The 11080-nt window shown below is 37.2% G+C and overlaps 1 long non-coding RNA gene across 1 annotated transcript; it reads right to left on the bottom strand.

The window, feature by feature from the left end:
• Positions 1-1617: 1617 nt before the first annotated feature.
• Positions 1618-5745, bottom strand: LOC108261986 (uncharacterized). Its single transcript, XR_008394309.1, has 4 exons — positions 4009-5745; positions 3698-3868; positions 2812-2882; positions 1618-2705 (listed from the first exon to the last, which is right to left on the bottom strand). It is a non-coding gene; the product is annotated as an uncharacterized LOC108261986 (long non-coding RNA).
• Positions 5746-11080: the final 5335 nt, after the last annotated feature.

Genomic DNA, 11080 nt, shown 5'->3' with positions numbered 1-11080 from the left:
TTTGGTAGTAACCAAATTGTATACATGCTACTTTAAAAATCATACATTATATGTATTTTATAATGTAGTTAATCTTTCCTTCCATTTTTGAATGCCAAATAAAGTTGACCAGGCTGGTAGGAATTTAAGTTATAAGAGCAGGAGGTTTCCGGGGATATGGGACAACCCGTGCTGTAGGGTTGAGGTTTGAGGAATTCCTTGGAATCAATCATTGTATTTGTTGGTTTACTGTGCCATAGCTAATTTTCATAGAATTTAAAAATGTTTTCTATTGAAAAAAGGTCACATGGCGCTTGCTGCGGTCACTGGAATCACAACTCCATGCAGGGTGAGTATAGAATAGTACCTTAATCTCTGCTGCAAGTTTCTTCATTTCTTCATGTTGATCTGGATTTGTTATGATGTCATCGTCATAAGACTCTGAGTGGGGATCATATACTGTTTGTCATAGAAATGCCATAGGTAAGGCATGGATTCTTCTATCTGCAGGATGATGGACGCCTGTTCCATCACTGCGTTCGCCAGTGCATTGTCATATACCCTAGAGAAACAATGAGGGGAAACTTTACTGAACACTCAAATAAAGTCATTATCTGACAAGTGGACTATTATTCCTACCTTTGAAAGGTGTCTGAGAGCAGAGCAATCATTAGGTTGACACACAGAACAGCAGACAGGGCCAGAAATGTACCACAGAGCAAGTGAGCCATAACGGGGTCCACAGTCACCACGGCATCAATCTCCTATTCGTCCACAAGGGTTATGTGGTCTGAAACTTAAGCAGAAAGAAGGAAGCACCTGTAGTGTGTAGTGAAACCTGAGAAAATGCCCTTGACCAAATGTTCCTATTCTCTAGAAGGGCAATGACCCCCAACCAGGTGTTATTTTATCTATAAGGCTAGTATCTGAAGCCTGTAGAATCATCGGAATTTAATCCACCAAGCAAGTGACCAATTACAATTCAGCAATGAGAACAACCTTATGATCTGGTGACTTCATCACAATGGGCATCCCATTGACCAGGACCATCTCGTTTTCATTTATACCAGTGAGTGGATTAATTATATAATACTCAGCATATCATATTTACATTTTAATTATTAGCAATGTATGCAATATTGACACACAAAAAATCCCTTCACATGCCCAGTAATTCTCCCAATAGCAGCTGTAGAGTGCCTCCAGAAAGTATTCACCCCTTATGATTATCTATGAGTATTTATGTGTCTTTATTTGCAAATTACTTGCAAATAAAAAATGTTACTTGAAACTGCTTAATTGATTAATATTCATCCCCTCTGTGTGAATTGTCCTTTGGCAGCCATTATAGATTTCAGTTGTCTTGGAGGAGTCTCTGTGTGCTTTGCACTTTTTGATTTTGTCAAATTAGAGGAAGAATGTTGGTGAACAGCAATTTTCAGATCATGACACAGAATTTCGATTGGATTTGAGTCTGGGTTTTGACTCAACCATTCCAAAACACAAGCTTTGTTCTTTCCAAGACATTGCTTTGTAGTTATTGCCCTGTCCTTTGGCTCATTGTCCTGTTGGAACATATTTGCCCTAAATGTAGGTTTCTGGCTGTCTGGCTTGCCCTCAACGGTTAGCTTATATTTGGCTCCATCCATTTTGCCTGTGATTGCAACAAGCTTTCTAGTTCTTCCTGAAAAGCAATCCCTGAAACATGGTGCTACAGTACCACTAACCTGCGTGATCACAGGAATGGTGTTACCTCCTGGTGGACTGTATGTGATCTGTGCCAAACTTTATGCCGATATGAATGAATGGCTCAGCTTTAGTCTCATCAGACCACAAAATCATTTTTCCTTAAGCTCCCAGATTTTCTAACATAGCCTTTCTCAAAAGTGATTTGCTTTTGAACACTTTCCCATAGAGGCCAGATCTGTGAAAACCGGATGATATTGAGGTCTTCACAGGTTCTCCTATTTCTGCCAGTGAGCTCTGTAACTCCTTCATTGTTCTAGTTGGACTCTTGGACACTTTTTCCATATTTATTTTCTCTCCTTACAACTTTGTCTAAAGCAGAACCGATCTGATCTTAGCTGCGAGACCTGTCAGCATCAGTGATATTTATTGTGCAACCATACAATCGGACACAATGGATTTATAATGAACATAGATCTACCATGTTTAACATATTTAGCATGAGCTCTCAAGAAAATTAAATACTAGTCCTAATTTAGATTGCTGAAAGAAAGGTGAGGGGGAGGGGTGAATTCTTATTAATCGTCTATCAATTGATAAGCATTCAATACTTATCAATTATCTGTTGAATACTTTCTGGAGACATTTTACTGTATGTACACAGGTGTCAATGCTAATTAGAAATGTATGTCATGTAAGAGGGAAACGAATCATCTTTATCTTTACAAAGTCAATTTTTATTCCTCCAATTCAAAATTATCTGGCCATAATCTCTTGAATATAAATTATTAGTAGTAGTAGTAGCAACATTTTTAATGATTTTTAATGTCAATTACAGAAATTAAGGCAAGCACATAAAGGTGATACCTATTACCTAAATGCTCTGACATGCTTCATCAGCCTGAGCCAGAGGAAGATGACGGCCACAGCGAAGATGCGGAGGCTATACATTCAGTGTCTGACAGACGAGGTAAACATCAGCCAAGTGAAGACCCAAAACTGCTATCAGCAATGCATACACAAGCCAATCAAATATATTCCTGGAAATTGAATATCAAAGGAATTAATTATACAAAATAATTGACCTATTTTGCACTTATACATAAATTCCATGTTTTGGATAAGGGAACAATTCCAGAGTTTTACCAGGGGTCCTGCGAGTAGCTTCCCTTCATGTTCCAGATGAACTTAATCTGACCCTTGATGTAGTGACGTTCCTTTACGACACAAGTAAAATACATCAGCATCATTTTTCTGAATGAATAGGGTACGTAAATAATTCAAAAATTCAATGCAACATGACTGACCAAGACTGATGTTGCACTGTTCTTTGCAATTTTATTCACCAAACATATTTTCATTTCTAAGAAGAAAACAGTTTCAACTAATAAAAACTATTAATAAAAAAAAATCCTAGTCATGATTAAAATGATTATCACATGATCACTGCAAATACTCCACATTTATTGTCTGACAGTCTATAATTTAGCACTTGAAATATCCTATTTTCAGTGAGATGAATTAGAAATATTTGTTATCACCAGTGGCAGAAAGAGTGAAGCTTAGCCAGGAATAAAAACGCATTAAAACCACTATTTAAAAGAAAATTAATTTGCTGATGTAGTACAAGACACTTAATGAGACAATGAAATACAAAATTAAGGTCATGACATTAATGTGTTTGCGAATGATGTACTTTTTCATGCTTTTAATGTGCTATTAGATTTATAATGAATGAATCGTGCCCATGTTTTGGATAATTTGTACTCTCTTATGCCCATGGTTTAATGGATAAGCTGACTATGCACTCATCTGCTATGGTTACAGCTGTAGCTCCTTAGTGTAGCAGATAAAAACATACTGCAGTAATCAATGAGCCATAAAAATCTGTCATAATTATGAATACGTCTGAATACCGACTAATAATTACTACATGCTCCTGTCTAAATATTGAATAAGGCCCAAAGTGATAAGAATGGGGAAATGTATTTAGAAAATCCATGTTTAAAATTCTGTATGATGGATGTGCTACCTCTGGCCACATGGGATGTGTGCAAGCCAGATCCTCATTGAGTCTCTGATCACACCACTGCTGCCAATCTTTTAGCTTTCTAACAGAGCGTAGAATCTACATCACCTCCCTGTATACCTCCAGCACCGTCAGCCCTAATGCCATCATTACCACAAAGACACGCCACCAGTCCTGTAGAGATATGGTGCAGAATACTTATACAGTATGCCTGTATGTGTCCATGTCTATGCCAGGCAGAGAGTCTGGTAAGTAGGCTATTTGTACCAATGTTCCATTTGTTTATGTACAATATGTTCTAAAGTGTGTCATACCTGAGGGAAAACATAGCGTTTGTCCTCCTCTGATGACACGGAGACAGATATGTCAACTGTGGTCCAGGAAACGATAAATAAAAAAATTGAGCAGTAGGAGAATCCATGCACCGAGTTTATGGACAATCAATTTTAGATCCAAGCTTAATTAATACTTATTTAATTGTTAATTAATGCTTTGCCTATAAATCATAAAAATGTGGAAGGGTGCATTTACCTGCCATACAGGTTCCATTTGACTGTAATGATCTTTAACACTACAGTATGCATAATGAGATCCAGTTTGTCTTGATGCACAATAAACTCTAGCTGTTTCAGAGTAAGAGACTGCATTAAAATAAGATAGCTGTAAAAGCAACCTATCAGATTAATTCAAAACTAATTTTTCCTCACCCAAGTGGAATCTCCCCTGGCATGGACACCCCACTCATTTCCAGCACCCACTCACAGGGGAGTCTCTAACAACCGTACACCGCTGCAGCATCAAACCCCACGACACTGCAATCCTTACCACAGGAGAAAGTCACTCAAAAATGAAGAAATCAGACCCACTGACTCAGATTTGGAGTGTTCTCCTGTTCAGATCAATGTGGAGTTTTACGATTCCACAGGTCAGTGGTAAATGATACAGATCACGCCTACAGAGAGCCGTGGATGGATCAGAGTCACGTGGCCAGCTGGCCAGAAACTCACTCAAGAAAATAAGACAACGACCATACAGCCCCCAAACTAGGATCAATCACTCAACAAAAATAATCATGTAAAAAATAAAATAGTAAAACAAGAATCGACTCCAGAAAAGAAAAAAATACTTAAATATTCGCACGTATAAAACATTCAAACACCAATCAGCACATTAAAACAGCATTCAGCACAAATAACATTTAGACATATGTAACTGGTTGTAGTGTACGTTGTGTGTTTAATTTTATCCAAAGAAAAATTTTTGGATGGCAACTGGGTCAAGTCTTCATTTATTCTGATGGCACAAACAAGCAGTCTCCCTGAGTGAATCACCTTTAAACTTTAAACCTTTAAAACCTTTAAAAAAAAAAAAAAACTCAAAAAGACGGGTAAAAACAAAATATCACACAGATAAATAAAATAGCATTATGCACACAAATTAAAATGGGTATGCAGGTATATAAATGATGATTTAAATAAAGATGAAACAAGATTACTGAACTCAAAATTAAACCTACCACTCCCATTCAATCATAATGCGAAAGGGAAGAGGAGGAGCCAAAACAGGAAATTACACAGACCAATAACATCATGACAATTAAAAGGGAAAGTACTCAAACAAATAGACAGCTACATCAGGTATACAGTTCCTTTTGTGTAATTCTACACTTTCCATACCCGTTACACATACAAGACTTGCACCCCAAATTACTTCACACTTCAACACGCCTCTTACGTAACCCCACTTACAGTTTATTGGGCCCAATGCGTTCACTCCCTGGAACTCCTAACACTCGGCTCTCCCTGGAGCATCACATCAGCTCAGCACTTCTCAATATAAAGAAAACCTCATAATACATAACACACTTGTTAAAACCCCCCGGCACAGTGTACAGTGTCAACCGCTTCACTCTGACTAGGACAGTTCTACTAGTACAGCTATCTGCTTCTGCAGAGGAAGATACAGTCTGGTACAATTATTAGTACAGTAAGACAGTTCATACAACTCAATCCACACTCAGAATATAGTGCATCAAACATTGTTCTATGAAATTAGATTGCCTACTTTTAATCCAGGAACAGTTCAGAAAAAGACTGGTCCTGTATGGTGCACAGTAGCATTGGGAAGTGGGCAAGTAGTGCGGTGACATATTGATCAGGTGAGAGACAGGCACAATGCAACATCAATAGCACCAGCACCAGAGTTGTTAGACACTTCACGGCCAGATGTTGACATTCCAGTGCCTTCTACAAAAGACTCAGGTTCCTCATTCTCTGAGGAAAGTCACGTAAACAAAAACTGGGGGGAACTTCTGAAGTGGCTGCGTCAGAAACTTTCCTTGGGATGGAAAAACCTGAGTTGAGAAGGTCTACATGTACTAAATCTCCAAGCTATCTGAAAGATTATAATTCATGTAGTGGTGAGTTCCCCAACTGCAGGACAAGAATGCGCCCGGGAACTCACTGGGATGGAGGAAGTCTAACCAAAGTCCCTAGCTCAGTTCTGTGAGAGATTCATGTAAAAAAAAAAAAAGGGGGGGGGGGGGGGGTAAAGAAATTCATGTGTAGTGATGTGTTTAGAAAATCGTGATATTCTGATACAAGTACTACTACTGGTATGGATAAATTTGATCTAATTTTGGACTAGTTATATGAGGGATGAATTGTAGTGAATGCAAGTGTTATGATTAGTTTGACCTGTGGAGGGCGCTCTAAGGTTACATGCCCAACAATACATCAGAGTCTGCAATAAAGAAGCAGAGCTCTCAGTGTGATACCAGCTGCTTGTTCATGTGTTCAGAGTCTGCAAAATAATAAAAGACCAAGTCAAGTCTGTCTCTCATATGTGAGCTGCCTCCAAGAATATTACACTCACATTGACTAATTGTAATGTTCATGAGTCAGCATTCAGGAGAACACTGAACAACAATCGTGTGCATGGCAGGGAGCATGTTACAAGGAGAAAGCAACTGTTCTCCAAAAAGAACATTGCTGCCCATCTGCAAAGATTCACATACTTTTGCCACTCACAGACATGTAATACTGGATCCTTTTCTGCAATAAATAAATGACCAAGTATAATATTTGTCTCATTTGTTTAAATGGGTTATCTTTGTGTAGTTTTATTACTTGTCTGAAAATCTTGTCATATTATATTTATGCAGAAATATATAAAATTCTAAAGGGTTCACAAACTTTCGAGCACCACTGTAGCTGTGATGTGCAGCAAAAGGTTGTTGAGCTTCACAAAATGGGCCGTGTCTATAAGAAAATAGCACAAGCATTGAAAAGGCTCATTTCCACCATCAGGACAATAATTAAGAAGTTCCAGTCTACTGGAAATGTTATGAATCAACCTGGAATTGGACGTGTGTCTATATCGTCTCAACACACTGAAGAGAATGGTTCAAGTGGCTAAAAATCTCCAAGGATCACAGCTGGAGAATTGCAGGAGTTAGTTGTGTCTTGGGGTCAGAAAGTCTCCAAAACTACAATCTGAAGTCACCTAGTGGCAGACACCGTGGCAACTTGGAATGGACTCTTTGATCATTTAAACTGGAAAAATATATGGTCCACGCAAGAAAGATTTTCCCTCACAAACAAAGTAAAAGAAATATCTTTAAATTAATTCATAATATTTACCATGTCAAAAATTTCTTAAAGAAAAAATGCAGATCTGAATTTTACACTAATTATTCTTTTTGTCAGAATGACACTGAAACACGCCTTCACTTGCTTTGGTCGTGCGGTTATACTTTGCAGCTTTGGAAAAATGTTAGTTTGTTTATCTCAAGTTTGGATTTGTTGAAGTGGATCTAAATGCCTGCTTTATAATTAACATAATTCCTTTCCTATGTAGAGTTTATATTCCTAAATGTAAGTTGTCGAATTGTAAACCTATTATTTTGGTATTCCTACAAGAGATAAAACATTCATTGGTTACAATTTCATCTTCTCTTAACAAAAAAGCCCTCAGAACATGTACAGTTTGCATGGCCTACAAACTTTTTACAGTAATTAATGTGGAATTTTCTTTTCATTTTGGTAATTCCCTCTTTCTTTATCATACATTTATTTAAGTTACTGTCTAGTTCTACTTCTGTTTTGAGCTATGGTGTTATTTGTGTTTTCTTTTAATTGAACTATTACTTATATTGCTGTTATTCTTAATACTTATTGTTATGGTCTATTTTGGTTGTACCATACTGTAAACTGAATGTTCCAGTAAAGCATTTAATAATATTTTTAAAAAAGACCTTACTCGAGCACGAGTAAACAAGTAAACTCCGGATAATAAACCAGAAAAAAATAAAAAATAAAACCTTCAAAGTAAACCTGACAATTGACCCACTTTCTCATTTCTTATTTTTCACTTGAGCGTGAGATTGAAAGAATGAAAAACAACTTTGATTTGTAAATGAATAATGACATAAGCCATTTTTTCATTTTCTGATATTTGGTTCTTAATTGAATATGAAATGAAGGAATGATATATGGATTATAAATCCCTACCTCATCCTAGAAGTGATGCACATGAGAGAGAAATAGTTGGTATATATTGTAACCGTAGTTTTGACAGGTATAGGTCAAAGGTAAAAAAGATACACATTCTAACTCTCTATATCTAGATCAAAGGTCACGATCATAAAAATATTAATAGTTATGTTAAATCTGGATCACATCCATTCATTACCATACATGGTGCGGCCATGTGTTTTCCGCCCCACACACGTTGCACACATGGTACTTCTAACTCTCTGTGGTAGGTCATAAAAATATATATATAGTTATGTTAAATCTGGTTCACATCCATTCGTGACAGAAACGTTACCATACATGGTACGGCCATGTGTATCCCACATCCAAACAAAAATATCACACAAACACACACACACACACACACACACACACACACACACACACACACACACAAACACACGTGCATGTACAGACAAACGCATGCATACGAACCTGCTTATAAAAGTCGAGCATCCCTCTAGGTTTTATAATACTCTGTACTTAGAACAACGTGTGCGAGCTTACAACATGGCTGATGTTTGTCCTAACGCGCCGAAAAAAGCTCACCCTTTTTTGGGAAGAATAGAAAAAATGTTAGAACATGAAAAGATTCAATATTGGGTAATGTCAAACGGATGTACAGCCGGGTTTTTTTTCGATGCAGAAAAAGGAACCGTTTTGCTTTTCAAGTTCTCGGTCCCGGGAACACACGATCTTTTCCTTTCACGTAGAATATGAAGCACTCCGAGTCAGGCCTAGGTCAAAAGGTCAACAACGTAAAACCCCCGTTCTGATGCATTCCCGAGCACAAACACACCCCCCCACACACACACACACTCGAATGCATATGAACCTGTTTATAAAGTCGAGCACTTCGAAAGTTTTAACATCGGAAAAGGTTCGACCGAATTTCCAGAGTCAGTTCTTCACTACTTCGAAAGTTTGAACATCGGCAAAGTTCAACAGAATTTCCAGAGTCTATCCTTCACTACTTCCAGACACCATGGATTTCTCGGCAGGTAAAAATTTGTATTTTAATCAATTAATAGTTAAATATAAATTGAAATACAATGTTTATGTAATTATCCAGTAGGCAATGATATTGATATAAACTTAGAACTAATCATTCTGAGTACAAAAATCATCATACTTATCTGGTCATTATGTAATCTGGTACGATACTTTATCTAAAATGTAAATATTCATTACATTTATATTACAGTGCAAGACCGAGTTAAGCTCATCTGTTTCTAGTGTATAGGTAATTAAAATTTGTCTCTTAGATCTATGTAGTGATCTAAAATGAGAATGTTAAGTTATTAAAAGTATGTTTTACTGTTTTATAGACAGCTTGGTGATTATTTCTGATGATGAGATTCCCGAAACAACCATTCAAAACCACCTTTTGAATCTGAGTTCCACACGTAAGTCATAACATAAAATTATGAATGTTTCATGCTGTAAAAGTCTTTCATACGTGAATATAACATTGTTCGTATCATATTCGGTATTGAGGGAAACGTGACTAACAGTGATTATGACGGAGATATTTCAGGTGAGTTGTAGTATATTTACCTTCTATTTACACAGCCTGGTTAGTACTTGGATGGGAGACTGCATGGGAATAACAGGTGCTGTAAGAGTTTGAATAAGGCTTTCCCTTGCTTTAGTGTTTTAACCCTCTGGGGTCTTCAAACGCGACCGCACGTTCTGCTGGATTTTTTCCTCATGCCGCGGAAACAACTTAAAATATGCCATAATTTTTGGCCATACAGATAAGTGTAAGACATCTTTAGAAACTATAAAGGGTCTATTTTTATTTGTGTACACTCACAATAACAAAATCTTCTGCTTTTGTAAAATAAAGAAAATAAACAGGGTGCACTTTCAGCTGTCTCTGTGTCCGCGAGAAACTTTCTGAAACATGTCACAAAAATGAACCTGTGTCCCATCTGGCAATCCAGAACCAGCTGTCATGCACCTGGTCCATTACAAATGTTGTGGATTTTTGTTCTACTAGAGCTCATTCTAATCTTTATTTGAGACTGGTATTGTGTAGAGCAGCATTTCCCAACCTTTTTTCAGTCAAGGCACCCTTTGAAAATGCTAGACAGCGTTAAACCTGGTTTATACTCGACATGTCCGGCAAAAATGAAGCCATCGCTGAGTGGGCGGTCGAGTGCGTTGAGTGTGTGGGGCCTCATTTCTCGAGGCGGTTTGTATGGCATTTTTTGTAACTTGCCACGCTGAACCGCTTCCGGAAATGAATGACTTGGAGGTGACTCTTGCGGGAAAGTACGATTGTACAGGCATCTCTATGATCCATCCGTGCAAGACCATAGAGAGAGCCAGATGGCACAAAATTCATGGAAAGGTTTTTAAAATAGTGATTTGGATTTGCTTTGTACGTACTGCTGAGATGATAAAGCCAAAACTGAAAGTTTTTTGTGGTGCACCATGTTTTCATTCATCAGTATCTTCTCAAATAAACACAGTCACTACACTACACCATCAGACACAGTGATTACACCTCATTCTGCTGTCTTTATACGCAGAGACCTTTACACTGATGAACATCCAGAGTGATCATTCTGTAATATCTTTCTTTTATCTCTATACATAAAGAGACGTTTACACTGATGGGAGAATATAATAATCACCTGGTTTTGTAAATGTGAGAAATGACATCTGCAGGAAGCTTGAGTTTTTTCTGATGTCTACAGTAATTGCTAACATTTACAAAATGAGCCTACAATAAATAATAAGTCTATTTAATGAAAGTGAAGGTCCATGTTTAATAAAAATCTTAATGAAATTAATAAAATAAATTGAGGTTGTTTAGTTTAGTTTTATACATGTTCTCATATTT

This window comes from Ictalurus punctatus, unplaced genomic scaffold (assembly GCF_001660625.3).
Source record: "Ictalurus punctatus breed USDA103 unplaced genomic scaffold, Coco_2.0 Super-Scaffold_100046, whole genome shotgun sequence".
In the NCBI taxonomy this organism is placed as follows: Eukaryota; Metazoa; Chordata; class Actinopteri; order Siluriformes; family Ictaluridae; genus Ictalurus; species Ictalurus punctatus.
This window is presented reverse-complemented; position numbering and strand designations above follow the sequence as displayed.